The sequence below is a fragment of the Adelges cooleyi genome, unplaced genomic scaffold (assembly GCF_023614345.1).
Source record: "Adelges cooleyi isolate 19-005CV unplaced genomic scaffold, UGA_ACOO_1.1 ACOO_flye_CR_arks_rails_tigmint_CR_PRNA_25, whole genome shotgun sequence".
In the NCBI taxonomy this organism is placed as follows: Eukaryota; Metazoa; Arthropoda; class Insecta; order Hemiptera; family Adelgidae; genus Adelges; species Adelges cooleyi.
In genome coordinates, this window is record NW_026095915.1 from 443,037 (window position 1) to 469,281 (window position 26,245).

General features: G+C 29.8%; 1 protein-coding gene and 1 long non-coding RNA gene across 2 annotated transcripts in view; one reads left to right on the forward strand and one right to left on the reverse strand.

The window, feature by feature from the left end:
• Positions 1–26,245, forward strand: part of LOC126837486 (uncharacterized) — a 162,886-nt gene that overhangs the window by 127,245 nt on the left and 9,396 nt on the right. The gene's annotated exons all lie outside the window — the stretch shown is intronic.
• On the reverse strand, positions 847–1,196 carry LOC126837539 (uncharacterized). Its single transcript, XR_007685534.1, has 3 exons — positions 1,131–1,196; positions 960–1,065; positions 847–892 (listed from the first exon to the last, which is right to left on the reverse strand). It is a non-coding gene; the product is annotated as an uncharacterized LOC126837539 (long non-coding RNA).

Here is a 26,245-nt window from a genome sequence, read left to right on the forward strand (position 1 = left end):
GTTTGCATATCGTCCAGGCCTACCCACTCGCCCGATAATTGCTCGTCGTCGTCTTGGTTTGGCCAAAATTCAGGTACAACTTCAACTACTTCGTACGTCTGTTCGCGTTGCGTCTCATGCTCTGTATGATTATTATTATTACTATTTTTGAGTATTAAAGTTATTAACATTTTTTTTTCACTTACGGTTGTCCCAATGTAGACCGTAACCGTATCGTTCGACGTTTTCTATCGCGTCTAAAAGTATAAAAGTATTGTATTCTTATTTCGTTTATTTGATTAATTTTTAACTCACCCTGAGGATGTACGACTTCTGCGAGATGTCGCGATAGGTTGTCGGGTCTGTTGAATGTTTGGTGACATTTGTGACATCTGAATACCAACTTTTCCGGGTCATGAGCCGTTCGCATGTGTCGGCTGCGATTGCTGTTGATCGTATAAGTTTTATCGCATAAGCCGCAAGGAAACATCGTTGTTACTGGCTTGGTCCTCGCTCTAGCTCCTAGTCGTCCGTATTACTAGTAATCGCCCCGTTGTGCCCCCCTTTTAACCAACACTCGTTTCCGGTAACCGATCCTCATTCTCTTGTTTAAACTATAACCGTTTATTGTTACCACTTTCGCAATTTCATCTGCCTTATGCAATCGCAGGTGCCTGACGGTCACCGGGCGTTGTTTTATCTTTTAGTAATTTTTTTAATTATTCTACGCTTAGGATAAGTTAACAAATAACTCGGATATTTTATTTTATATTTTATTGTGCAACCAATATAACATTTTTTAATTTTACATCGGTAACCTTATTGCTTGGCCTTGCTGCTACTGCTGCCGCCGCAGCTGCTATCATTGTCCGTCGATCCTTCATTGTTCGATTGGCGGCGGCGCCTTCGCATTCTTAAATTATTGTTTCATAAAATTAAAATCGCTTTTTTTTAATAATAATATTAATTTCGGACGTTACCTAAATAGTATAATAACTGGCTGAGCTCCAGTACCATGAATATGATATACATGTCCATCGGGGCTAACGGTTTCGATTTGAACCCCGGTTTCTAAATTGTTGTATACTAACGCATCATTGTTAGATAAAAAAAAAAACATAAACAATTACGGACTTTTATTCATACTTTACCTTGTAATAACCAGTTAATATTCTCCATATTTTATTCACCGATACACTGTGTCTTCGACGCGTCAGTGGATTATGCAATATTCTAGTTGACTAATATCAGACTAAGACGTCGAGTTATTATACTTTTTTTTTACCATTCAGCGTGCGTTTGTGTGTGTCTACAGGCCACCTGCACCGGTTTTTTTTATTTACTATTACAACCATCAGACGTATGTGTTCGCATCGTCGTCGTACAATGTTTACCCCGCAGGCACCTAGTTTTTTTTTTGCATACACATCAACCGACGACGGCTGTACACATGTCGTACGATGATGACCCTACAGTTATACACGCTCACCGGTCCATATAGGACTGCTGACACCTGGTTTTTTTTTTTGCATACGCATCAACCGACGACGTCTGTACACATGTCGTACGATGATGACCCCTACAGTTATACACGCTCACCGGTCCGAATAGGACGTTCTATCGCATCGTTAAATTATTATTATTTTTTACCTAGTACTCGGTGGTTTAAAACAAAATACAATGTTTTGTAAAGATGCCCACACACAATTTTTTATTCAACGATTGTAAATTACATTTTTTTTTTTATTCAAATACAATATCATGTACGTTAGTCCCTGGCATTTTCCCACGGTATCGTAGTTTCAAATTCGGATCGACGCCTCTTCTTATCTCGTCTTCGCTCATTTCATACCTCGGTGGCAAATACACTTCCAACGGTTTTTCAAAGCCCATTTGCACTACGACCACCGGCGTGAAACTGCTAAATTTCGTTTTCACCGATTTGAAGCCCAACACTTTGTACGGTACGTTAATCTGCAATTCTGATATATGCTGCCGATGCGTCTTGAGCCAATCGTCGCTTTTTTGATTGAGCAGGTTGCTTGTAATTACATTCATCTGTCGAAAAAGTTTTAACTATAATAATGCAACCGACAATCGAGTTATTATTATTTTATCACTCACCTCTACGTTGTTGTTGTTGTTGTAGTTTGCTTTATTCATCACAACCACCACCACCACTGGAAGTTTTCTTATGTGCGCTGAACTGGTCACTGTTTGTACCGTATTCTTTACAGTATTTATACGCATTTCCACACAGCCATCATCCGTTTGCCGTTGTCCAATCATATCGTTTTAAAAACCGCGCGCGCGCTGTTGCAACCATCTGCTGTGTACACCCTCAGTCTATGCATTATAATCATTGGACGCATCATGGTTTGTCTAAACTTAGTTGTCCAAAGTTTAGCTGTAATATTTGACTCAGCTCACTTTGGTCAACTGGGCCTAGTACGCCATCAAAACGACCGTTGTATTATTATCAACACATTATAGCTAAATCTATCACACCACATGGATACCAACATTTTTTTCTTATCACTAATAACAATCTGTTATACCACATCATTTTTTCCCCGCCAAATTTTTTCTTATCACTGATAACAATCTGTTATACCACTTGGATACCAACATTTTTTACCGCCAAATTTTTTCTTATCACTGATAACAATCCGTTATACCACATGGATACCCACATTTTTACCGCCAAATTTTTTCTTATCACTGATAACAAAATTGATAACAATTTTTTTGATAAAGGAGGATCATCCTCGAGGATCACTGATAAGAGAGGATGATCCTCACCCAACTATATACTACTTATATATATAGTTAATTTTCTAAGGACTTTTCCGTCCAAAACATTGTTCTATTTCTATTAAATCATAAAAATGTTTTTATTATTTTTAATAAATACATCTAACTGACTTTAGGTGAAACCTGTATTTTTTATGAATCGACCTCTAACTACACCGTCTCAAAATACACACGATTCAACTATATCATATATTTTAAAAAAATTCCACCCAAGTAATTGAAATTAACTCGAATTATCCTAACATTTATCTTTCCAGATGAAAATGAAAACTTCCTACATTTTGATATCCTTAATCTGCGTAAATGTCATATCGATGGCAGATATAAGTATAAGTAAGTATTTTATTTTCATACTTACCATCACAGGGTAGATAAAATTCGAAAAAAAAATAATATTTAACTTTTCTTTACAGTGGACTACATAGAGATGGTTGCAATTTCAAGTTAGTAACATTTTATAATCGTACAGAATAACTTTGTGTTTCTTAAATTTTGCGAATTTCATCCATACCTATTTTTTAAAAACATTTACTACAGACTTGCAACTCCGGAAAGCTACTGCAGATGAAAATAATACATTTGAAAGTAAGATAATAATTAATACACTAATATATAGTTGTTGTGCAATGATTGACTAAGTGTCCAATAATTTGTAAATTAAATATAAATTTATTTAAGAATTTAGAGGATGCTATCCATGCATTTTTATGGTATTAAAATATGAGTTTGCATTCATAGTACAGTGTTTCCAAAAACATGAGAGTAGTAGCATCTTCTTAAAGTGGTAGTTTAATATTCTCGATTGAGTCTGTGCACTATTGCACATGGCCACGAGCCTTCACTTAAAGTTACTATAATTTACTATGAGCACATCTGACTCTAGAAATTGACAATTTACCCCAACAGGGGTAGTCGGTAAAGTATCTTATTTTAAGAAAGGTAAAATAAACCATGTTCTACCCTCCCCCCCCCCCATATAATTAAGTTTAGTCGTTGTCATGTCATTAGGTTTCAAATGAATTTAATATAATAGAGCTAAGTATTTTGTTCCCAATAACAAATACAAATATTTTTTTTTTTTAACTTTTCTACTTAGTTTTTGATAAAATAGAAAATTAAATTCACTACGATTAATTTTTGTGTTGCTAATTTCAGAGAATTATAATCAAATGTTCACTGTACCGGGTAATAATTTTATAATTATATTATAATATTACCACGCAGTCTTTTAATAACCATTATGTATACAACGTTAACGCTATAATTTCAGAACTTGCAGAAACTCACAACTAAAACCTTCTACAAGGTAATCAATTCTTACTTCTATGTATTTCAAATTCAATATTAATAATGCTTCACAAAGAATTACATTTACAATATTAGTTTTTAATACGCGAAAATATGTACATAATATATGTTTATATTTTTTTTAAATTTAGAAACCATAATGACAGAAAAAAATACTTTGCCGAAAATATTCGATATTATAGGTGAATATTTTTAGTAAACAATTTATTAAGCGTGAAAGCAAACAATCTACTAAAATATTAGATTAGTACATTTATTGGTATTTCAAACAAATTTTACACAATTTTAATGTACACGGAAAACATTTAGGTTCATCAAGGAATAATAGTTCACAAGAACTTTTGTGAAAGACAGAATTAATACACATAAAAAAACCAGATTATTATACAATTAATTATGAAGAATGCATTTTTCCAAACGTTGCAACTTGATAGAGATTAATTTTATGTTAATAAAAAGTTTTGCGTTAATTAATTGGTCAAAGTTATTTTATTTTTTGAGTAACTGTTATGGATAAATATAACAACTTGGTTTAAGTAGCTGTAATATTGTTTAAATTCTTGTTTCAGGTATCGCTGCTGACTAACCTAAAAGTAAATACGAAGTTATTCAAAAGTTAATTAATATTAACGCTATATTTGAAATTGATTAATTGAAACTGTTATGGATAATAAATACAGCAAACCGAGTTTGAATAACTAAATTATTTTTTAAAATTGTTTTTACAGGTATTCCGGTGGCTGATGAGAGTAACCAAAGTAATTACAAAGTTATTCATTAGTAATAGAAAAAACTTATGATTTTATTGAACAATCAAATGCTCTTTATACATTATTTTGTTATCAATTTTTAACATTTTACCACAAAAACAATTTTTTTACGTAATAGATGGATCACTTTTTATGTTAACAAACACTTATGACCTGACAGATAAAATAGGATAATAGTTTTTGTTGTTAGATATGTTTTTGAAGAGACGGTTGAATCATATCATATATGTATATATATAAATGTAGACGACATTTGGTGTCAGTCAATCGTTTTTTTTTTTGTTAAATTCACCGAACTTATTAGACATGTAAATAATTTTAATTTACTTTGAGTAGACAGTATCTTTTGTAAGTGAAATATAGAATTTTCTTAGTCGCCTATTTGTTATATAATAGTATGAGGGATAACACAAAACATAAAATGAATAAGAAAATAGTGTTATTACTATCACATTTTCCTTTGGTCGCAACCATCGTATTCATAGCAAATTGCACAGTGCCAATTTTCTTGTTTATACTTATTTTTAGCTCAAGTTATTTTTATTGTAATTTTCTGTTTTGTATAATGTTACATATCATATATTTTCTATCTTTGTATTATACTTCTTATAATACTGTGTATTTTTCTTCATATATTGTACTTTTTATGCGTTATTTGTGTAATGAATGCGTATAAAGACTTTTAATATCAATATCATATATAAATACAAATATAATTTTGAATATTGTAATTTTAACAATCTTATATATAATATTATGATTTTATAGTTGTATTATATTATTTTAAGGTAAAGAAACTACAAAAGGCATCAAACTTGGAGGATTGGCGAAAAGTTATCTTAAACAAGGTTGTAAAATGTTAGGTAGGTAAATATAAATTTACAATTTTAAAGATGTTACTTTTTATAACAGCATGATTCTTTATGGATAACACAATCAAATTTTTTAAAACTATATTGATAGCTTGTGGTTTTTATTCATAGATACTTTAATTTATTTATTTTATAGTATTACACATACATTTAAATTTGTTTCTAGAGTGGGGGGGGGGGCAATAGCGGCTCTATATTTATACTTTATTCAGCATTGATTAATTGAAACTGTTATAAAAAAATACCAAAATAATAAATACAAACCGGGTTTGATTAACTATATAATTGAATGTTTTTTTTGTTACAGGTTGTGCTCCGCATGATAATGAAAAGCAACGTAAATACAATGTTATTCGTTAGTAGTAAATAAAACTTATTGTATGTTTAAAAGATAACATTTTTTTAATATTTTTTTTTGTATACACAATTTTGACCATAATATATTATTATAAAATGTAGAGTGTTAAAGGCTTTTATTCAAACGTTGCTAGTTATTTTATGTTAATAATACATTTAGCTTCGATTAGTTGGTCTTAGTAATTTTATTTTTAGAGTGACTGTTATGTGTAAATATAACAACTGGGTTCAAATAAGTGTTTAATTGTTTTATATTTATGTTACAGAAATTCCTCTGCCTGCTGTTTCAAGTACAAGCACAAATAATTACAAAATTATTCGCTAGTTATAAATATATTTTATGGCTTTATTGATACAGTAATTACAATAAAGTACAATTTATTTGGGTATAATTAAATACATAGATCGACTATTATATTAATGTATTATAAATTAGTTAATATATTTTGAACGGTGTATTTACTTTTTTAACATTTTATTTAAATACAATAATTATAAACTAGGTAACAATTATTTGTTGTCAAGACGTTTTAAGTTTACGAATATTTATAACTTGACAGACAAAATCCATACTTGACTCATATTGTTAGTAACGTTTCTTATTTAAAAGTTTAAAAGTTCTTAATAACTTTTTTAACATCTTATGCGGTATCTAAAAGGGTCTTAAAAGACATGGGTTCTATGTTAATACTATATTTTGCATTCATTAATAATTGTTCATATTATTCTCATTTTCATCACTGTTATGGATAAATATATCAAACAGGTTTGACTAACTGTATAATTAATTTGTTGTTTTGTTACAGGTGGTACTGCGCATGATGCCAATTACAATAGAATTTACAAAGCTACAAGTTAGTTGTAAATAGAGCTGATGGCTTGTTTGAAAAATAAAATTTGCCTTGTATATTTTCCTATTCGTACAATAATTGACTTTAAGTTGGGGAGACTTCATTTAAGGGTTCTTAAATGGAGTAGTAATTTAACACTATTTTAAACAAAGGACCCGATAAAAATTGAGCGAATACAGAATACATTTTTGCCTATATCGCTTTTTTACTAAAAATACTGCATCCTCTCACGACTACATCACTGTCCGCACTTTTCATAACATAGCTTCTTTACCTTTGTTGATCATCGGACTAACGCTGTACTCTATTTTATTTGTTCATCCCTTTTTGGGCTCCATTAATTCTCCTTATATTCTAATTACCATATATTTTTTCGTTCCTTCCATTCAGTACTTATTAGGACATTAAATTTTAAAATAATACGAATATATTAATAATTATTATATTTTAAAACGAGTTACTCATACATACATTTATACTGGTATTGAAACTTCACAATTGAACAAACTTGGAAAGGCGAGAAGAGATATTACTGGAAATCTTATAATACATGTACCAAATACTAGGTGATTATATAAATATAGAGTATTAATGCTATTTATTTTTAACAACATACATTTTTTACTGCATTAATAACCGAATAGTTTATAGGCTACTTAACACAACCAATATTTGTTAACTAATTAAAAATTTGTGGTTTTTTTTTTTGAGACACTTTAGTTTTTGTTATTTTATAATATTTACTAACATATATAATATTTTATATAACATTTAAATTTTTTTCAAGAGCTCTAATAACAAGAATAGTTTGCTGAAAGTTGTTAGACGAGAACTAGTTTTGGATAATTAGTTTTAAATTAATTTTCCCTCCCTTCCGTTATGTTAATAACTTTAAAGAAAACTATTCCCAAAGAGTTATCGATCACTCAAAATTATCTTAAACGTGAAATTATCTTATTTTTACTTATAATTATTTCAATTATATTGATTATTGTGGTCGCTTTTTTCCATGAATTTTCACCTCGTTTTTTGTTTTTCTAAGCATATTTGTAGGGTCTCCGGCATGAATTTTACATATTTAATGTAAAATTTTTCAATTTTCTAAAAAAAAATCTTAAACTTTTGGCAACTCAAAAAAATTTATAAATTATAAACTCATTTTTATGACTCTGCTACTAAAAATAAAAACATAATTTTTTTCAGGAAGCTGAGATTTTTTCTAATTTACATATTATATAAATAATTGTATAACTTGTATTAATTACGTTTAGTATTTGAAGGGGTCAATGGATAAAGGTATTAACTAACATTTTTTTTGAAAATGCATTTTATTGTACAAATAAAAGGGTTATAGTGTTATAGTATAGTATAGAGGATCTCTAGACCGATATGTTTTCTCTTTTAAGTTATTTTGTCTATTGAATATACAAAAGTTCCATAGCTTTCGTGTAATATTTAGTTTCAAAAGTGGCGTTCCTGAACAATTTCAAAAATGTCAGTTAACACATTTATCCACTGAACCCTTCATGTGTGTCGTGCACTAAAAGGAAAAAGATGGCCAATAGGATAAATATGCCTATTTTTAACAACTGTTTTTTGATTTTTTAGCTGAGTTTCTTATTTTGGGTGGCCAGAATTGTGGCCAGAGTCGTGTTCAAAAGATTTGTGTTTTGATTGGAATATGGGTTAGTCTAAAAATGACTTCAAACACGTCTCATACAAACAATAGTGATGTTTGTGAAGCACAATTACTATTAGGGGATAAAGTCGAAAATACTGTAAAATACAAACCATTTAATAACAAATTTTATCAAGTAAAAGCAAACGACATTGATAGTAAAACAGAAACACCAACTGCACAACTACAACAGAATTTAAATATTCCACTTGAGTTTATATAATAAATAAATAATTATTGCACATTGCACTAGTTTATTTTATTTTGAATATATTTATTTATTGTTATTATTATGTGGTATTGTTGTTTAATTATCATTATTATCTTTATAATCATCAGCTGTTTGTCATATGCAAGATAAAATAAATAAATTCTAAAATAAACTCACGATTTTAAACACATTTGTTGAGAATTATTATTATTAATGCTTATTTATGGTTTTATTTTGACCGCAATATTTATGTACGAATTATCCGATAACCGACAATAACCAGACGGAAGACCCAATAAAAGATTTTTTTTTTTTAATTGAAAATATTTACAATCTGTATTAGTATATATTACAATAGGTAAAATTTAGGGCTAATGTATTTACAACGCTGGACGACTTAATCGAATGGGGCGTCCATTGACACTTATTCAAATGTGTAAATTAATGTTTTATTAAACTAGTGTGTGATGTGGCTTTTATTTATATATTTACATTTGGGTTGAGAAGATGTCTGGGCCATTTACGCTTAAGGCGGCGTGGTGGGTTGTCAGAAAGATTGAGGGAAGATAATTTAAATATTAGTGGACTTTGGTGATTGAAAGTGTTGTTGTGGAAGTTTTTATAGAGTTGGGTAGCTAGATCAAGTATTGTTGGAATTTTTAAGTCGTAGTAAAGGGTTCGGTTGCTAACATACCATGGGACATTAGTAATGAGGCAAAGAGCTATTGATTGAAAGGACATAAGGGTTTGAATATTTGACTTTTTTGCTGCACCCCATAACTGGATACCGTAGGTCATAGAAGGCCGAATTAATTGCTTATAAATGAGGAGTTTTATATTAAGGGGTAGTTTTAATTTTAGTAGTTGTCTGAGTTGATGGAGCCTGAGGTTATGTGCTTTACGTTTTAGTTTTATATGATAGTTTTTATCGAACTATTCAAACATACTGGGCACGAACGGTTGACCGTAAATAATATGGTATCAAATCTATGGAATAGTTATTTAACCACAGCAACCATAACCGTGGTACTCACGCAACAGTCTTATAACATAAATTTTTGACTATTTTTTTATATTTTAATTTTTTATAAACACATTGCCGAATTAATACAGAGTGTAGCTGTAGCCGTCAATGCTTGTGCATAATTGTTATCACAGATTTTATTAGTTGAACTATGTGAAAATTAAGTCAACAATACGATTTTTCAACACAAAAAATAAAAGTTAAGTTATTTATGTTTGTAATAATGCTCAAAATGTTGTCCATTCGTATCCGAACAAAGTGATAACCTTTTTTTTACCTCATCAGTTGTTACCTTTTTCAAAATCGTGTCCGGTATATTTGAATATATATGTTTTATTCTATTTTTAAAGTGTCTACATCAACTATGGGGGTTTTATAAATTTCGTTCTTAAGGAAGCCCCAAAAATAAAAATCCATGACTGTTAAATCAGGTGATCTGGTATACCTTCGCTCTTCGTACCCATCCATCAACTACCAAATGTATTAGATAAGTAATTTTGTACAGTTTTCGAATTATGGACTGGAGCTCCGTCTTGTTACCAAAATATATTTAGCCGCTTCTGGAGCGGTAAATTTTCCAAAAGTGATGGTAAATCGTTTTTCAAAAACTCTAGATATTTCCTAGCATTAAGATTATCTTGATAAAAATAAGGACCAATTATATGACAGTCAATGATGCCACACCACACATTGACGCTTCAACGCACTTGAGTTTTTTTTTGCGAAATACAGTGTGGGTTCGTATCGCTCCAGAAATGTCTGTTGTGCGAATGAACAGTACCATTATTATAAATCTTCGCCTCATCAGTCCACAATATATTGGACAAAAATGACGGTTCTTCTTCCAATTTGATAACTATTTTGGCAACATACTCAATATGACGTTAAAACCACTAAACTGCAAGTGCTGAACATAAATGTATCTGTAAGCATGAAACTTATTTTGTTTCGCTATACGCTGTACAGATGAATAAGTTAAGACTAACATTTCCTTAATGAAAATATTAAATAACTAATGTTTCACTTTTCTTAAATATTTTTTTAGTAGGTACCTGAAACGGCTCTCAGTGATATTGTAGGCTGTGCACTAAGCGCGGCTAATACTGCTATTCGTATTGTCAATATTAGTTTGACTTTTTTGTCTATTTACATTTGGCAAAATAAAACTACCCGCAAATACCATGTTATTGTGAAGTCACGCAAACATGGAGTAATGTGGACATGGCCGATCCTATGAGATATTAGGTGGCCTATGATAAAAAATCACCCTGTATGTATACATGTAGTATTTTTATTATCGCAGAAACCTATAATGCCAAATAACATGTTTATAAAAAAAATGTAATGAAAATAAAGAGATTCATACCAAATACTCCCCGTGTCCGTATGCCCCACCGCCTCAACGATGGCTTTTGTTTTTGTTATTTCAATAACTGGTTCGTAAAAATTTAAACTCGGCTTCCGAATAATGTAAATATGTTAGTCAAAACAAAAAAATGACTATGTTGCTTATGTTAATAGTATTCGCAAAAACAATTCTGAAAAACCTATTTACATTGCATTGTTTCCGTCGACAAAAAAAATTCTATTCGACAAGTCGTAAAAAAGCCTTTGAAGCATTCGGTTTAACTATCATTGAAGTTGTTTAAGTAAGTAATATTATCAAAACTTCAAAGGTAGTTTAATTGTACACTTTCAATATAACTTTCTAATTTTCATATTTTTTCAGCTTATAGACCTTCGATAATATTTAATCCATTAGTCCTATTTCACTATACATCAAGGTCATAAGTAAGTAATACTATTAAAATTGTATATTAAATCAATTTTCATACCAAATACCGTTTATTAAAAATTAAATCCTGCAAAGGAGTGCAGAAATATTGAAATTTAGATTTTAGGTTATTTGATAAACATTCTTTACATTTTTGACTCGATTCAACAGTTTTTCGCTAAGTTATAAAAAGTTGAAAAACCGACAACCTTTTTTTAAAGGTTTTTTTCCGTTCTGGTGGTGAAGAAGTTGACTTTTTTACTTTTGACCCTCCATAGTCACCAAATCACATATAATTTCGGATTTCTAAAGTAAATTGGGCCATACTATATTATGGTAACTTGTTAGCAGATACAAAAAAACACACATCATAGGAATTCTACTAGCTCGGCATCGATGCTAAAAAAAATAGCTTTGTAAATAAACTAACAACGCTGCAAAACATGTTTTTATTTCACTGTATTGCCGAAATATGGACAACCAAAACTTACTTAGAAGTAGAACGTATTCGTAATTTAAAATTAAAAAAAACATTGTTCGTAGTTTCTTGATGCTTTGTGTATGTTAAAAGTTTTCATCAATACCGCACATACTCTAAATAAACATTATACCGAGTGATCCATCTTATGTAAGACACATATTTTACACACTGTATCACTTAGTTCACATGGGTGCTTGTTATTTATTGTTCGTAATCACATAAAAACATGTTAATGCAAAGGTCGCTTAACTATATATACATACAAGTTAGCTAATATGTATTATATACAGGGTCCGGCAAAAAAACCTCCCTCATTTCGAAATGGCACTGTATGAGTTGTGGTGGTGGTACAACAGTGGAGGGGGTATCGATCGATAGCTGTATACATGCCATTTTCTTCTGACCTTACCTAAACCAGTTTACTAGGAACCATGATAAGGGAGAAGTCTGGTTCCAACAAGACGGTACCACAGGTTACACTTTTAACTTTCGAGAATGGCCATAGCTCTTCGTGTCATTTCCGGTGTAATGGCAGCCACTGCCTGTTCGATTGCCTTCTTAAGTCGCCAAACCACAAGGGGATAAATCAAGTGACTTTGGCGGTTAGGTGATGTCTCCTCGCAAAGAGAGAAGACGTCCAGGAAACACCTCTCTCAAGATTGCTAGGGAGCGCCGCGAAGTGTAACCTGTGGCACCGTCTTGTTGGAACCAGACTTCTCCCTCATCATGATTCCTAGCAATTGGTTTAGGTTAGGTCAGAAGAAAATGGCATGTATACAGCTATCGATCGATACCCCCTCCACCGTTGTACCACCACCACAACTCACACAGTGCCATTTCTAAATAAGGGAGGTTTTTTTGCCGGACCCTGTACATGATTTTTTTTTATCAGTGCAGGAGGAAAGGTGGAGTGTAGTATTTTTTTTAACTGCCGGAATTTTCCCAACCCACTTCATTTTCCACCCTGTTTTCTAAACTCTCATCACTTAAAAAATACTTGTCCAAAACTGGTTATCAACCATTCAAATTTTTTGAACGTTTTCTAAATTTAAAAAGCTTATGGAATATATGCGTTACCGTTTAAGTTTAAAAAGGCGCTTTAAAGAAAAACTAAGTAAGGAAGAGGTCGAACTAAAAAAAATTTGAAAAATTAAGATTTGGTACAATGTATAAAAACAACATAAAAAAAAATGTAATTTCTTATTTAACCCTATGAGATATTAAGTGGCCTATGATAAAAAAAAATCACCCTGTAATAAGTACAGGGCCTGTATGTATACATATTTGTAGTATTGTTATTATCGCAGAAACCTATAAAACCAAATAACATGTTTATAAAAAAAATGTATTGAATATATAGTGATTCATACCTAATGGCTAATACTCCTTATGTCTAATATGTCCCCCCGCCTCAACGATGGCTTTTGTTTTTGTAAATATAATAACTGGTTAGTAAAACGTTAAAACTACGTTTAAGAATAATGTAAATATGTTAGTCAAAACGAACAATGACTATGTTGCGTATGTTAATAAATTCACAAAAACATATTTATATTGCATTTTATAGGTCGACATCATATAAGCAATTCGACATACCTAAAGTAAATCGGGCCATAGTAAAACATGTTATCGTGTTTCCAGGTCCAATAATCACACATAATAGGAATACTAGCTCAGCATCGATGCTAAAAAACAGCTTTGTAAACAAAATAACAACAATACAATATATTGAATTTTAAATGCACTACCATGATGCAAAATTGTATTCAAATTTTTGATTTTGTATCTTTAAAATACAACTCAAGTTCAACCTATTTTTCATCTTGTACTTTTAATTAGTCTTAAAATAAAAAATAAAAATATATAAATATAATTCATTATTTAAGGACTTTTTCGTCCAAAACATTTTTCAATTTTGATTATATCATAAAAAAGTTGGAGTTTATTTTAAAGAGTCGGATTGAATTGAAATGTATAAAAAATACTTATTTGGTATGCCCGCACACGTGAATTGTATCAAATATAAATTAAATCCGTTTCCCAACCCCCTAGAGGGGGTTTAAGTTTTTTTAGTTTTTTAGTCGTAATTTTAGGACCTTTGAAGTGAAAATTTGTCAGTAGTTAGAACTCATATGTATTCATTACATATTAAACGGAAAAAAAATTCGGCACTACAGTTTTTTTTAATTGCCGGAAAACTGTGTTTTCGCAGATTACGTCTATTTTAACAAAAACACCTAAAATCTTAAAAACACCAGTACAGTGGGGTCGGGGCATAATGGGGACGGAGCAAATTTTGTTCGGGGCATAGTGGGTCGGGGAGACACAGGTCTACAGGAATTATTATAAATAAGAGTGATAAAATTGAATAAAATCACTTTCAAATAAACGCTTAATGCTTATTTGTAAATAATGCACATCAATTTAATACTTTCTAACTTTGCTGGTTTATACTGTGCTTGGTTTGGACTGTACTGGCTTGAAAATACTAACCACCGATTTGCATCGAAGCGTTATTTCGAAAGTGGTTTTATCACTTTCAGATTTTAAAATGTCTGTAAAACTATGACCTACTATGCCTCGAACCCACTGTACTGTTTTTTATAAATTTTTCTAACTGACTATAAGTGGAACCTGTATTTTTTATAAATTAACCTATAACTATTAATGTACATAAAAAAAACAAAAATGTATCTTTAACCCTTTTACCGCCATTGTGTATTACACACTGCAACACGTCCCAAACATCGCCATCCTAGAAAAAGATTTCGTAGTTATTTAATTGATTGAAGCATTATAGCAAGTCCAGGACAGTAAAAGGGTTAACGCTAATGTTCAGTGATAATGATCTTATTTTATCTTGTTCTACTCCCCCATATGATTAAATTCAGCCGTTGTCATATCATTAGGTTTCAAATGTATTTAATAAAATATAGCTTAATATTTTGTTCCGAATTATTAATACACATATTATTTTTTCTTAACTTTTCTACTTTAGTTTATGATAGAATAGAAAATTAAATTCAATACTATTAATTTTTGTATTGCTAATTTTAGAAGATTATAATGAAATGTTCACTGTACCGGGTAATAATTCCTTAATAATATTTCCTCGCAGTCTTTTGGTAATCATTAAATATTCAAAGTTTTCGCTTTAATTTCAGAATATGCAGATACACACAAATATTAATTTCTACAACGTAAACAATTACCATATTAACCTATATTTTACACAAACCTATATTTTAAATTGTTTATTTATAATGCTTCACACAGAACTATATGTATAATATTGGTTTCTATTACAAAATAATAAATACGAGATTATTTTTTTTTCAAATTTAGATGCCATGTCGACAGAAAAATATATTTTGCAACCGAAAATATTCGAAACTATAGGTGAATACTTTTAGTAAACAATTTTTAAGCGTGAAATCAAATAATTTACAAAAAGATTAGATTAGTATATTTATTAGTATTTCAAACAAATTTTTAAACAATTTTAATGTACACGGAATACATTTAGGTTCATCAAGGAATAATAGTTCACAAGAACTTTTGTAAAAGACAGAATTAATACACATAAAAAAATTAGATTATTATACAATTTATTATGAAGAATGCATTTTTTCAAACGTTGCAACTTGCTAGAGATTAATTGTATGTTTATAAAAAGTTTTGCATTAATTAATTAGTCAAAGTTAATTGATTTTTCGAGTAACTTTTATAGATAAATATAACAACCTGGTTTAAGTAGCTGTAATATTGTTTAAATTCTTGTTTCAGGTATCGCTGCTGGTAAACCTAAAAGTAAATACAAAGTTATTAAATAGTTAATTAATATTAACGATATATTTGAAATTGATTAATTGAAACTGTTATGGATAAATACGGCAAACCGAATTTTAATAACTAAATTATTTTTACAGGTATTTTGGCGGCTGATGAGAGTAACCAAAGTAATTACAAAGTTATTCATTAGATGTAGAAAAAAACTTATGATTTGATTTAACAATCAAATTTTCTTTATACATAATTTTGTTTACACATTATTGACAATTACGTAAATTTTAAAAACACTTATTAGTTGGTGTAAGTAATTTTATTTTTAGAGTGACTGTTATGGATAATATAACATTTGGGTTCAAATAACTTTATATTTGTTTTAAATATATGTTCCAGTACAACCTATGCCTGCTAATACAACCAAAATTACAAAGTTGACGTTTTATGTTAACAAATACTTATGACCCGACAGACAAATTACGATACTAGTTCTTGTTGTTTGATATATTATTGAAGAGCCGGTTGAATCATTTCATATATGAATATATATAAATGTAGACGACATTTATATTTTCATAAGTATTGCTTTATCTGCGGACCATTAAATCCTACAAACTAATGCTATTTTATTTCTTGACTGGGCTCATCTCCTTGGATATTATGTTATTTTTTGCAGAAGCTGTAAATCTTTCCTGCATGATTTCTTACTTCGTGATAATCGAATAAAACGAGTTTTCTCTATTAGAGATTGTCCTCTATGTTTTGTTTATCACATTAATACGGTAGCTAACAGGTGCATACGAGCTATTGGCTTAATCTTAATACTATATTTTGAATTGATCGATTGGTCAATTTAATTTGTTTTTGGATATGTAATGTTTTTTTCTGTTATAGATAAATAAAACAACCGGATTAGATTAACTGTATAAATGTTTAAAATACAATCGTGAATTATAAATAGCAGTAATGACTTTATTGGATGATACAACTTTTAGCTTCGATGCAAAGCGAGAAGGTATTGGTTTTACTCTAATGTGGGCTTTTTTTTTCGCTGTATACACTGTAACTTTTTTAATACTAGACCAATTCCTTCGAATAGCAACTCTATAAATCACAAATTTTGTCTAGTTTGTACTTTGGGGGGGGGTAAAAGTTGAAAAATTTAAGTCTTCATAGACGAACGTTGAAAAAACAAAAAAAAAAACCGTACGAGTTTTTAAGTTAGAACTTTCACTGGCTATAGTATCAAGAAAAAGAGTCGGATCGAGTTGAAATGTTTAAAAAATATTTATTTGGTAAGCCCGCGCACGTCAGTTTTGTCAAATTCAAAATATACCCATTTCCCGCCCCCCTAGGGGGGGTACAAGCTTTTTGTTTTTCGGGGTTTTTAGCCGTAATTTTAAAACTTTTGGGTTGAAAATTTGCCAGTAGTTGGAACTCATATGTATCTATAACATATTAAACGGGAAAAAAATTCGGCACTACAGTTTTTTTTTAATTGCCGGGAAACTGTGTTTTCGCAGATTATGTATATTTTAACAAAAACACCTAAAATCTTTAAAAAAAATTGATCAAATCATTAAAACAATTTTATTTATATCTATGCAGAATGATACTATTAGGTTTTGTGCTCAAGTACCACTCTTGACTTAAAGTTTACACAAAGTTCATTTTTTTTTTTTTACTAAAAACCCAGTGTACCAGATGTGAGAAACGAACAGACACTAAAAACTATCAGTTGGTAACGTCTATCCGTGTTAGATTAGGTTAGGGTCCAATGATCGGTATCATAATATTGTGTTTATTACATGATATCATAGGCGACTAAATCGTGTAACTGATTATAGTAGACACTCGATTTATTGGGAAAAGAACCTATCCGTGTACTTATTAAGACACTTAATGATTCTGATACAACAAAACCACTGTCGTTATCTCGTTATTTTATCGCCTGCGTTATATTACCGTACCGAAGTTCAACTATGAGTTATATAAGGTCCAACTACCTGCAAATTATGAAGAGGATTGTTGTTTTTTAGATTCAGATTAAGTGTTGGTTTTTATGCAGTATATCGCCTCAAAATGTTTTTTTTATTACACTATTTTTTTAAAGGAAAACTTATGTTTTGTATATTGTTATACTGTTATTCATTTAAAGAGATTCACGCTTGATTGTTTAAATTGTCTTATATTAGATAATCTGCTTCGTGCTAATTTTATTTTTTTAGTTTATCAACTTGTAGCTCTAATTTTGTAAAAAATATTTCATTATTTTATTACTATGTACCATTACTATTAAGATAAATTTTAATAATAATTAAGTCATAAATGATAATACTTTATTTTGTGACTAGATCAGATCTCGTGAACATTTAATATCATGATACTGCTCCTATGCTATTATTAAAAAAACACAATTTTTAAAATCTCCATAATAGGTTATTGTTAAATAACAGGCAACAGCCGACCGCTAGTGGCTATACATGTTAGTAATATTTAACTAATAAGTAATAAATGTAGGTAAAATTTATTGTTTTCTCCATCACAGTACCAGTATACGATTTATTTTAATTTAAATGTAAGAAAATCGATTTTTCTTTAGAAAATAACAAGAAATTAATATACAGGATGAGGCAGTAAAACGGCGATTTTCTAATGTATTTAAATGGTAAAAACCCGTTTCACTATCCCACCCTTTACATTTTAAGGATCTATGAAAAGGTTTTTTTAGTTGCATTTTATTTTGTACATTGTCAATCTAGTAAAATAGAAGTATAATATAGCTTTGAAATAATATAATCTGTGAAGTATAAATAGTTTGTTTGAGATTGCTTTAATGGAAGTATATAATACATAAATATTAATTTTATTGATAATAAGCGATTATAATTTAAACTATGGAGTACAAACGATTGAAACATGAATCGTCGACCATTCCAACAAAATATAACAAGACATTGTACATGTGTTATTTGGTCCACTAAGTTTTTGCAAAAAAAAAAAAAACCAGTACAGTGGGGTCGGGGCATAGTGGGGACGGAGCATAGTTGGGTCGGGGCATATTGGGAACGGGGAGGTCACAGGTTTACAGGATTTTTTAAATCTGAAAGTGATAAAATCACTTTCGAAAAAACGCTTCGATGCAAATCGGTAGTTAGTATTTTCAAGCCAGTACAGTCCAAACCAAGCACAGTATAAACCAGCAAAGTTAGAAAGTTTTAAATGAAGATTCTGTATTTACAAATGAGCATCAAAGCGTTTATTTGAAAGCGATTTTATTCAATTTTATCACTTTTATTTATAATAATTCTTGTAGACCTGTGACCACTCCGTTTCCTCATTGCTTTGATTACATTATGCCAATACTCTACTGTACTAGTCCTCTCGGATAAAATCGCTTTGATGTGATTTTATCACTTTCAGATTTAAAAATTCCTGTAAACCTGTGACCTCCCCGTTCCCAATATGCCCCGACCCAACTATGCTCCGTCCCCACTATGCCCCGACCCCACTGTACTGGTTTTTTTTATATAGTTTTTTATTCATAATTTAAGTTATTATAGCTTGACGCTCCTAAGTTAATTCTTGTCAAAAAATCAGCTATGTTTTAGCATTGAACATGCTTTAGCTTTGGCCTTTCCAGCCCCACAACAATAAAACATAACGACAATAAATTTCAATACGAAAGAAGCGCGCCTACTTTAAACGTATAATAACATATAAGATGCCATCGAAATAATAACGAGTCGTCCTCGTCATGCAAACGTATGGCCTGAATATATAATTAAGACTATACACCCGTCATAAATCGAAAGGAGATTGTAGAACAGAAATCATGAACATTTAGGAGCCAGCAGGCTAAAACATGTTCCATGTTTTATTTTTAAGCCGTTAAGCTTTAAGTAGACTGTTCAATTTTTTGCCTGAACTTACAAATTAAATGTCGAAATCAAATGATGAGAGAACGTATGCCTATTGTTGTAAATGATTACCTGCATAAATTGGAATACACTTTTGCTCCCGAATATGTTTATTAATGGATTATGGTCGATTTTTAATATAAATTTCCTGCCATACAAATTATCATACAATTTTCGCACACCAAATATTATAGCAAGTCCTTGCCTTCAGCGTATAATAATACTTTCAATTGAATTTTTAGATAAAAATTTAGTTTGCGACAATAATTCTGCTTTTTTACCTTCCTTGCATATTGGAGTGAAATAACTTTTTTGATTACAGATGTTTTAGTTGTAGTCCTTGAATCGACAATACATACAACCTTATATCCCAAAACATGGAATTCACCCGACTATTAGCTGGTTTGAACTTTCGCGCTTGCTTCTGATCGACTTCGTCCGTCTCCTAATCATTTTAGCTTCGATGCAAAGCGAGCAGGTATTGGTTTTACTCTGATGTGGGCTTTTTTTTCGCTGTATACACTGTAACTTTTTTAATACTAGACCAATTCCTTCGAACAGCAACTCTATAAATCACAAATTTTATTTAGTTGGTACTTTAGGGGGGGGGGGCTAATAGTTTAAAAAGTTTAATTCTTCACAGACAAAAGTTGAAAAAACAAAAAAAAAACCGTACGATTTTTTAAGTTAAAACTTTTACTGGCTATAAATTCGAGAAAAAGAGTCGGATCGAGTTGAAATGTATAAGAAATAATTATTTGGTATGCCCGCACACGTCAGTTGTGTCAAACTTAAACTATACCCATTTCCCACCCCCCTAAGGGGGGTACAAGTTTTTTTGTTTTTCGGGGTTTTTAGCCGTAATTTTAAAACTTTTGGGTTGAAAATTTGCTAGTAGTTGGAACTCATATGTATCTATAACATATTAAACGGGAAAAAAATTCGGCACTACAGTTTTTTTTTAATTTCCGGGAAACTGTGTTTTCGCCGATTTCGTATATTTTAACAAAAACACCTAAAATCTTTAAAAAAAATTTATCAAATCATTTAAACAATTTTATGTGTATCTATGCAGAATGATACTATTAAGTTTTGTGCTCAAGTACAACTTTTGACTATAAGTTTACACAAATTTAATTTTTTTTTTTTTTACTAAAAACCCGGTGTACCAGATGTGAGAAACGAACAGACACTAAAAACTATCAGTTGGTAACGTCTATCCGTGTTAGGTTAGGTTAGGGCCCTTTGGTCGTTATCATAATATTGCGTTTATTACATGATATCACAGACGACTAAATCGTGTAACTGATTATAGTAGACACACGATTTATTGGGAAAAGAACCTATCCGTGTACTTATTAAGACACTTAATGATTCTGATACAACAAAACCACTGTCGTTATCTCGTTATTTTATCGCCTGCGTTATATTACCGTACCGAAGTTCAACTATGAGTTATATAAGGTCCAACTACCTGCAAATTATGAAGAGGATTGTTGTTTTTTAGATTCAGATTAAGTGTTGGTTTTTATGCAGTATACCGCCTCAAAATGTTCTACACAATTTGTTTAAAGGAAAACTAATGTTTTGCATATTGTTATACTGTTATTCATTTAAAGAGATTCACGCTTGATTGTTTAATTTATCTTATTGCGAAATCAGCTTTGATTATAAAAACTGCTATGTAAATAAATTAACAATATTGCGCTGTAAAAAATGTTTTTATTTTACAGTTTTGCCGAAATTTGGACAAACTAAATGTTCTTAGAAGTAGAACGTAGTCGTAATTTTAAATAGAAAAAAAAATTGTTCGTAGTTTCTTGCTGCTTTGTTTATGATAAACGTTTTCATCTATACCGCACATACTCTGAATAAACATTATACCGGGTGATCCATCTTAAGTAGTTAATAATATCTACGTGCTATGGGGCCCTTATGTGGGTCTGAAATTGATTCTTAAAACATTAAACTTTTCGCAATTTATATATTTTATTATTTAAAAACAATTGATGGTCCAACGTGATTCATACCTAATACTTACCGAGCCTAATATGCCTACCGTTTATGCTCTGGATTTAAAAGATTATAACACATGGTTTTGTAAAATCAATAACTGGTTAGTAAAACGTTAAAACTACGTTCAGGAATAATGTAAATATGTTTGTCAAAGCAATAAATGTTGCTTATATTGTTAGTATTCACAAAAACAAATCTGAAAAACATACTTACATTGCATTGTTTCCGTCGACATAACAGATTCTATTCCACGAGTCGCCAAAAAAAAATTGCAGCAGTCGGTTTAACTATCATTGCAATTGTTTAAGTAAGAAATATTATCAAAACTTTAGTAGTAGTAAATTTGTACCTTTTCAATATGTTTTTCTAATTTTCATATTTTTCAGTACATAGACCTTCGATACCATTTAATCCACTAGTCCTATTTCATTATATATCAAGCCAATAAGTAAGTAATACTATAGGACTATTTTTAAAATCAATTTTAATACCAAATACCATTTTTAAAAAATTAAATCCAGGGGGGGGTGTGCAGATTTATTGAAATTTGGATTTTGGGTTATATGAGTATAGGGACATGACTGATAAACATTCGTTTACAATTTGGACTCGATTCGACAAATTATATATTTGTAATAATGTTATAGAAGAAACCAATAAAATCAAATACCTTACACGTTTTTAAAATATAAAGTGATTCATACCTTTTACTCTTATGTTATTAGTATTCACAAAAACAAATCTGAAAAACATACACTCATTGCATTGTTTCGGTCGACAAAACAGATTTTGTTCGACAAGTTGTAAGAAACCCATTGAAACAGTCGGTTCTACCAAAACTTCAAAAGTTGTAAGTACGCTTTCAAAAGAGATGGATGCATTTTAAAGATATTTTAAAACTAAATATCATTTTCTAAAAATTAAATCCTGCGAGGGAGTGCAGGATTCTTAAAAATTGGATTATTATTTTATGTATAGGGGCAAACCTGATAAACATTTTATTACAATTTTTACTCAATTCGATTACTCCCAAGGCAGCTGAGCGTTATATAAATTATATTTTTATTTATTAATTTTTCTAGATAAAAATGAAAATTTCCTGTATTTTACTATCATTAATCTGCGTAAAGGTTTTGGCAGATATAAGTATAAGTATATATTTTCCTACTTCCACATAACGTAGTTAAAAATCTAAAATAAAGTAATATTTAACTTTTTTTACAGCAGAATATATCAAGACCGTTGAAAATACAAGTAAGTAATATTTTTGAAAATCATACAGACTAACAAGTTTGTTTTTCTGTATTGCCGAAATATGGACAAACATAATGTGTTTGAAATTTAAATGACTATTTATGATGAAACATTTTTTTTTAATTGTATCTTTAAAATACACCTCAAGTTTAAGCTATTTTTCATCTTGTACTTTTACTAATTTAAAATATAAATTTTCTAATAACGTTTCATCCAAATCATTATTCTTTTTTGATTATATCATAAAAATGTTTGCTATAAAAGCCACATGGACTGAGAGTAACAAGCATTTTGCTTTGTCATGTTTTGCAATGGGAAATTTAGTGTAAAACGTAGTCTTAAAAGATAACTATAAAAAAAACAACAACACATCTAAAACAATTTTAAAACCAAAACTCGACCACTCCGAAAGACCCGATCCTTATATACACAATACATCTTACAAATGAAATGTTTGCAATTTGCAAGGCTCTATTAAAGGTTTTCACATAGGTATTACATATCATATTTTAACAGCTTGCCAACTTGCCGCAACACCACGGGACACATTTTTAATTCTCGTTCCGCGTACGCCTTGATATCACTTGAAATTGTTTTCGTTTCTAACCCAAAATAAACATGATAGCCACGGTACTCGAAAGGTAGCTGATGATTATTTTATGTTGTGGCCAAACGTTTTTTAGTCGTTTTTTAGTAATTGGCCTTAATCGATTTATTGGCAAAACATTCACTTGGTTATTTTGAATCAATTTAACCATTCATTCAAGCTTGTTCGTTGTGAAAACAATACATAGTTAAAAAAAATTAACATCCCCGCCACCATTCCCAGCTCCATCCCCATTCCCATCCCTATCCCCACCCTCATAAGAAGGATATATAAGGTTATAGAAGGATATATCTGTAACAACTGTGAATAAGTGTGCAAGTCGATTTCAGTGATTTTAAAAGGGAGCGATTTTAAACTTTAATCAGCTGCCATAAATTGCTACTTAACCAATAACTCACATCTCTCTCAAGGTTTATTTGATGGTCCAACGAATTAGACATTTATTCAAGGTGTGTTAATGCCTCGGACTACATCCTAATGTACATAGTAAATTTTGACCAACATTCAACTTACACATTTATTCACAGTCGTTACAGATATATAAAGATACATTTTCGATGTCGGTGTCGATTTTTCCGGTTAGTTGTGTTCCAAAGTAAAAATAAATACTATACATTACAATACGGGACAGTCAATAATAAGAAATCGCGACAAAAGTATGCCCCCTTAAATCATAGTGGTTGCCTATACATCTTAGACCGAGCGCTAACAAAATAGTAAATATTATGATAACACATTTTGATAATTATCAAATACAATTATACAAATTACAAACATATTACTAAATATTATGTCGATGATCAAATAATATACATTACACGTTATAAGTTATATTAGTTTCTATGATTTTGTATAATTATTTTATATTGTGTTTCAGAAATACATTTGTAAATTATTAACTGTATATACATTTTATTATAAACTCATTATTTTTTTTAACTTTTTGTTTTTTACAGTCTTAAGTCGTAGATGATTATTCCATTTTTTTATTAATGAATTTATAGTGACATTTAATTTCTTATCTATAAATAAGAATTTACAATTTATACAAATTTTAGGAATTATAAGTATGTAACGATTAAGTAACTCAATAATTTTAGTTTTAATGTTACACTTATTTTCTAATAATAAATTCTACCTTTAGAGTCTTTTGTAAAAAAAAAATTTTAAAACCAAAACTTTCTCATCTCGACTACTACGGAAGACCCGAGCCTTATATAAATTGCATTTAAATTTATTAATTTTCCTAGATAAAAATGGAAATTTCCTATGTTTTAATATCATTAATCTGCGTAAATGTTTTGGCAGATATAAGTATAAGTAAGTATCTTATTTATACTTAAGCACACAATGTAGATGAAAATCTAAAAAAAATTAATATTTAACTATTCTTTACAGTGAACTATATAGAGATGGTTGAAATTTCAAGTGAGTTAAATTAATAAATAATAATAAAGGCCTATAATCCTCTTAAAACGTAAATGTAAACAAACTACAAAAATATTAGATTATTACATATCTTAGGTTTTTCAAACACATTTTTAAACAATTTCGAAGTGTACTGAATATAATTAGGTTCATCAAGGAATAATAGGTCACCAAAAATGTTGTGGAAGACAGAATTAATACAGATAACAAATTTGATTATTATTAAATTCATTGTGAAGAAAGTATTATTTCAAACGTTACTACTTGCAAGAGATTAATTTAATGATAATAAAACATTTTGCATTGACTTATGGATAAATACATCTAACTGAGTTTGAATAACTAAATTATTTTTACAGGTATTCCGGCGGCTGATGATGAAAACCAAAGTAATTACAAAGTTATTCATTAGTAGTAAAAAGAACTTATGATTTCTTTGAACGATCAAATTTTCTTTATACATTAATTTGTGTTTTCTAAAAAACTTAGTATATTAGGTAAATATAAAAATACAAATTGAAAGATAATAATTATTACAGGATAATTCTATATGGATAACACAATCAATTTTTTTTTAGAGAAATTAAAATTTTTTTGTTTTATTAATTGAAACTGTTATGAATAAATACAACAAACCGGGTTTGATTAACTATATACCTGATTTGCTTTTTTGTTATAGATTGTACACCGCAAGATTATGAAAACAATAATATTTACAAAGATATTCGTTAGTAGTATAAAAGACGTATTACTTGCTTGATTGATAAAATTGTCTTTATATATTTTTTGTTTACACAATATTGACCATAAAGTAAATTTTTAAAACACTTAAATTTGGTAGCTAACTAAAAAGAATAGACAAAATAATAAATATAAAAAGATAGATAATTATAAAATTTAGAGTGATGAAGGTATTCATTTAAACGTTGTTAGAGAGTTATTTTATATTATTAATAAGTTTAGCTTCGATTAGTTCGTCTAACTTAGTTTTTTTTTAGAGTGACTGTTGTGGATAAATTCATCAAACCGGGTTTAATTACCTAATAAACTTTTTTTTTCTTAATTTACAGGTATTCCGGCGGCTGATGATGATAACCAAGGTATTTACAAAGTTA